The sequence below is a fragment of the Triturus cristatus genome, chromosome 5_2, assembly GCF_964204655.1.
Source record: "Triturus cristatus chromosome 5_2, aTriCri1.1, whole genome shotgun sequence".
NCBI classification, from domain to species: domain Eukaryota; kingdom Metazoa; phylum Chordata; class Amphibia; order Caudata; family Salamandridae; genus Triturus; species Triturus cristatus.
In genome coordinates, this window is record NC_140588.1 from 35,219,289 (window position 1) to 35,225,288 (window position 6,000).

Genomic DNA, 6,000 nt, shown 5'->3' on the forward strand with positions numbered 1-6,000 from the left:
AAAAAGGGGCAAAAAAGGAGAGTGGAGCCTTGAAGCTTACAAGGATGAGCTGCTTCTATGCTCCCGCCACTGATTTTGCCATATCTGAGGCCAGGTGTTGCAAAAGCAGTGCGAGCGTTTTCGAAGGACAAGCCAGGGCAGGGGTTACAACTATGACCCCTGGCCACCCCTAGTTGACTTCCATGGGAGTCACATACTAGATTCAAATAACTTGGTCTGTCGCAGGTTTTCTGCCATTGCAATGAATGGGAATGCAGCTCTTTGGTAGTTAATAGCTCACTGGTCTATATTAGGATTTAAACTTATAAACTGCAAGTAACCAAAGGGGCTCTCTGACTGAAGCAGTAATGCACTTACCTACTTACATTGCATGCAATTTGTGATCTGCATGGTTCACAAGCTTCTTTGCATCAGGCATTTTAACATCCTGCGCTACTTTATGATGAGTGAAAACTTCCACTAGACACAACTCAAATCTCTCTGCAGCAGGTCTATCAATCTTCAGAGTTATCTTGACATTTTTATGGTTGCCTGAAAATTGCTAGAAAGTCTTTAGCATAGTTTTTGCACGCCACTGCATCATCTTCAGGTGGTATCTTTTGATGGCTTGTGTGCTGCTCAGTCCTCCTTCTGAATTTCCTTGTTCACCCAACTCAACCATTTGCGCAGTTTGAATGCCAGGGAAAAGCTGCATCACAGAAGGTGTACCACACAATACAGATTTATAGACCAGTTTAAGGTAATGATACTAATAATGAAGCACATGGGCATGTGCCTGTTTAGCCTAAACTAGAATCCCAGGTAACTATTTGGTAATCTTTCCTATTGGGGTCTCTAGACCGGTCATAGTTTGTAACTCTTTGAGCGTTTTTTGAACGATCTACTCTTCAATTGCAGGTTTCCAGTCTGTAAGGTATTTGGATTTGAGTGGTCAGGTGCTAGTACCCACAAAGACAAGATAATTCTGTTTATGTTCCTCGTTGGGTTGGGGGTTGCTGGGTAAATAGATTCAGAATCTGCACCCCTTTTCTTTTACAGGTTTGTGAGACCGTACTACGATTACAATTGCACAGGCAGACGTGAGTACAGGCAGAAAAAACAGGTAATTGTTTGGTAGAGTTAAACCGTGGTGCCTCTTGTACATTGTAGTATAACATACTTACCCATGTTTTCTTCTGTTGCAGGTTTCGCAGACAGTACCCCACACATTTAAACGGGTGTACGTGAGTACAAGCAGAACAGGTAATTTTTTTGGTAGAGTTAAACTGTGGTGCCCCTTGTACAGTGTAGTATGACATACTTACCCATGTTTTCTTCTGTTGCAGGTTTTGCAGACAGTACCCCACACATTTAAACGGGCGTACGTGAATACAAGCAGAACAGGAAATTGTTTGGTAGAGTTAAACTGTGGTGCATCTTGTACATTGTAGTATAACATACCTTACCCATGTTTTCTTCTGTTGCAGGTTTCGCAGACAGTACCCCACACATTTAAACGGGTGTACGTGAGTATAAGCAGAACAGGTAATTTTTTGGTAGAGTTAAACTGTGGTGCCCCTTGTACATTGTAGTATGACATACTTACCCATGTTTTCTTCTGTTGCAGGTTTTGCAGACAGTACCCCACACATTTAAACGGGCGTACGTGAATACAAGCAAAACAGGTAATTGTTTGGTAGAGTTAATCTGTGGTGCATCTTGCACATTGGAGTATAACAACATAACTTACCCATGTTTTCTTCTGTTGCAGGTTTCATGCACAGTACATCACACATTTGAACAGTCATACGTCAGTACACGCACAACAGGTAATTGTTTTAGTCGAGTTCCCTTATAATGCACATGTTATATTGCTGTGTCACAATGTGCTGTATCACACTGTGCCATAACAATCTTTTCTTCTATTGAAGGCTCTACGGACAGTGCTACATATAAGTTTGGAAGGGCAGGGGTATAGAACAGAAAAATCCAGGTAATTACACTCTACGTTTTGCCGGCGATGCCTCAATACTACGTGACAGATTGCATTCATGAGCATAGGCGTCAACGTAAGCCATGTTCCTTTATTTTGCAGGCTTTGTGGCACAGCAGGTTCAAACTGGCAGGCACGGAAATATTCAAGCGCAAAGCTGTAACTTTGGGAGAGTGTGGTGCTTCACCACAAAGGAAGAAATGTTGCCTTGTATTTAAGGAAGAGTGGATGAAAGAAATTGTGGAGGCTGAGCCACAGAAATCATGAAGCAAGGTTCGCGTGCAACTCGGGGATCTATTTCGATACAGTCCAGACGTGGGCTAGATTTGCAAAGCATGTGCTGAAGCCAAGATTGTTGGGGACTTTTGTACAGTGAAGAAATGGAGTGATGGCTGGAAACTGGATTACATGAAACGCCATCTAATTAGCAAAGTTCACGAGTCTGCCATGGTGATATTGAGAAACAGAAGTGCTTCTGCCAGGTTTGGTTATGGAATGCGGGCAATGCTGATAGAAACTGCCACTGACAAAGCAAATAGAATGGAAGTAGTTTAATGACAAAGATCCCTGCCTGAGGAGCTAAAGATTCTCATCAACAACGTGTTGCTGACAGTCAAGATGAATACTTCAATGTTATCTGTACAAGACATCCATGACCACCTAGCTTTGTGTGTGAAGATACCAGACAGCTGGATGAGCAAGAACTATGCCTTTGTGTTCCTTGATGCAATCAATAGCGTGACACCCTGTGAAGCTATGGCAGAACTTCGTAACGCTTTGTATCACACATTGATAATTGATGAGAGCACAGATATTTCTGTAACAAAAATGCTCATCCTGTGCTTCAAGTTCCCACCTGTATCCCCAACGGAGCACAAAACACCGTTTGGGGGCATAGTGAAGCTGACTAGTTGTAATGCTGAGGCTATTACTACTGCTGTGAAAGAATTCTACACTGCCAATGAAGTGGACCTCCTAAAAATGGTCATGTTCACATCCGATGGTGCGTCTGTGATGCTGGGTTAGAATAATGGTGTTGCTACTCGCCTTAAACAATCCATTCCTCATCAAGTTGAGCAGCATTGTGTCACCCATCAAGAAGATTTGGGAGTTGACAATCCCTGGAAGAGGGTTCCAATGATTAAAGAGATGGAGACATTCTTGAAGACTGTCTACACTGTGTTCTCCAGATGTCCTGCAAGGAAGTCCAAGTTGGATGAAATCGCATCGGTCACTGAATGTGAAGTGGTCTCTTTTTGACCACTGAATGAAGTCCGGTGGCTTTCAAGGCATTTTGCTGTTGGTGCACTAATTTGTAATTACGAGGCTGTTCTTAAGTCCTTTAAGCATGAGAAAGTTGATGAAAATGATCCAGTTGCTAAATATTGTTACAAAAAGCTATCAGACTCCAACTACCATATTTCCCTTGCAGTACTTAACGACATTCTGGGTGAATTGGCATCTTTGTGCAAACTATTCCCAAAAAGTTATTTGACTACTGTTGAAGCTGTACAGCAGAGCTTTCCAAAGTATGTGTCGCGACACGTTACTGTGTCGCCTGACCTTCGTGGGTGTGTCGCGCAACAGGAGCCTTGGCCCTCGCAGTGAGGGCTTGAAGGCAGGGGCGCAACGGAATTGAGCTGAAAGAGCTGTCTGTGTGTGCGCGCGCCCAGGCTGAGACAGCTTCCCACACACACAGACAGCTTTGAGATTATCGCAGCCGCACCCGGGTACTTCACAGGTCTTTACAAGACCATTAACGAGGCTTTGTTTTTTTTTTCACCCCTCCATCTCCACATGGCGAAAGGGACAAATCCTTTGTTTGTCACCTTGCCGACTGTCCTGCTGCGTGGATATTTCCTTTTCTATGCAGTGCAGGAGAAAAGAAGTTTGTTTATTCCTGTCACCTTTCCCGACCCCTGCAGCAGTTTATCACACCAGGCTGTGACATAGTTTGACTAATAAAGTAGGTAGGAGAATTTGTCACTATTTGTTTTTCGATTTAAAATGTGCACAGGACCAGCAGGACACATACTTTGTGCGTGCTTCATTTAAACAATTTTTTTATCATTATCATGACCGATGCAGGATAAAATAAGACAACACAACATGCCCAGATAACGCTGGTGATTAATGATCCTGCTGGAGGGCAATCGTTTGTCTGTCCGTAGTTTTTAAATGCAGACCAACTGTAGTTTATGTGGAAGCTCAGTGGGTTACTGCCTTTGTCACAGAGATCCTTGTGCTACTTGCAGTTCAGAAGTTACAATCCTAACATAGGACAGTGACCAATGAACTGTCACCAAAGAGCTGCATACAAACATGAATGGTGTAGTTAGAACTTCGCTTATTTTTGTTTTGTGATATAGTTAGAACTTCCTCAGTCTTTCATTATTCTAATGTTGCTGAAATGAGTATGTTTGGGCAGATATACATTTTTATCAGTAAAGCTGACCCCCATGTAATACTCTTTAAATCCTAAAGTTGTTTCCCCACACCAAACCCTCTTAAAATATATTGCCCACCAGTATGTATGACGTGATTCATACACCTTGTAATCCTCATTGGCTTATGTGACATTCCCTGTAGACTGATTTACATACTTGTATGACTCATTGTCTCTGTATAATGTGTGCGTGGTGTAAAGTACTGACACACACTACACTGACATGAGTAGCGCTGTACAACAAATGAAATGCATATGAGAGAGGGGCTACGTAAAGATGAGGGGCACTGTTGGAGGGTGGCAGCGAGGGAATCTGAGGAGGAGGTGGTGGTGGGAGGGGCTATGGAGCAATGAGGGGCACTGTTGGAGGGCGGCAGTGAGGGAATCCGAGGAAGAGGTCATGGGGTGGAGGGGGGGAGCTAGGGAGAGACGAGGAGCACTGGTGGAGGGTGGTAGAGAGGGAGTCTGAGGAGGAGGTCATGAGGGGGAGGGGCTACAGAGAGATGAGGGGCACTGGTGGAGGGTGACAGTGAGGGAATCCGAGGAGGAGGTCACGAGGGGGAGGGGCTATGGGGAGATCAGGGGCACTTGTGGAGTGTGGCAGTGAGGGAATCCGAGGAAGAGGTCAATAGGGGGGCCATGGAGGGATGAGGGGCACTGTTGGAAGGTGGTAGTAAAGGTATTTACGGAGAAAGAGGTTATTAGTGTGGCGCCAAAAAAGACTTTCGCATCAGCGCTAAACCCGGCCCTGTCATGGCCTTTCTGTTTTTGTTTAATTAGCAGTCTGGTCATACAGGCTACTGTGGAACATACTTTAAAGTGCGTGCTAATTATATTTACTGCTTTATTCAATGTTTTAAGTTTGAAGGTGATTTTACTATTGTTTTTACCGGGAAAAATGAAAGTGGAGCCCGATGGTGCCTGATATGGGGCTAGGGCCCAAGGTCAGCTGTGAGATAAGGTGCACTGGAGAGGAGTAGTGGATAATCAAGCCTGTAAGGGAGTGCGTTGCAGAGTCCGGGGTCAGGTGGAGGTAGTAATGAAGAGGGATTCTCCCTGAAGGCTCGCTCAGAGGGAGCCCGAGTAGTGTCAGTTGCCTGATACTACCACCCCAGGAACCTCCTTTTCCCATCAAAGGAACATTTCATAGAAAAAACACTTTTTGAGAGTGATAATATTTAGAAAGAGATTTGGAAAAGAGTGCGTTTTACTGGGCCTTGTAAGACTAAGAAGAGATAAAGGAGGGCACTGAAGCAGGCCTGCCTAGACATATATGCGACAAATCGATCCCGCAGTGGCCCCCCCAAATGCACCCTTGGCCCACCCAAATAAAAATTCCTGGAGCCGGGCCTGATCAGGATAATTAAATAAGAGGTCGCAGGCCATGGGGCCATTTTTACCAGCCCTTTTCTACCTTATTCCATGTCCCTCTCTCACTTACACACACCCAACACCCCAACCCTTTTGGTTAAGACATGTCATTAAACAATCCCTAACGCATGGCTAATGCAACATGTTCACTGCTCTTTAGCAGTTACTGCTTCAAGCTGTTTCAGGCAATACTCTCACCCCTGCACACTGC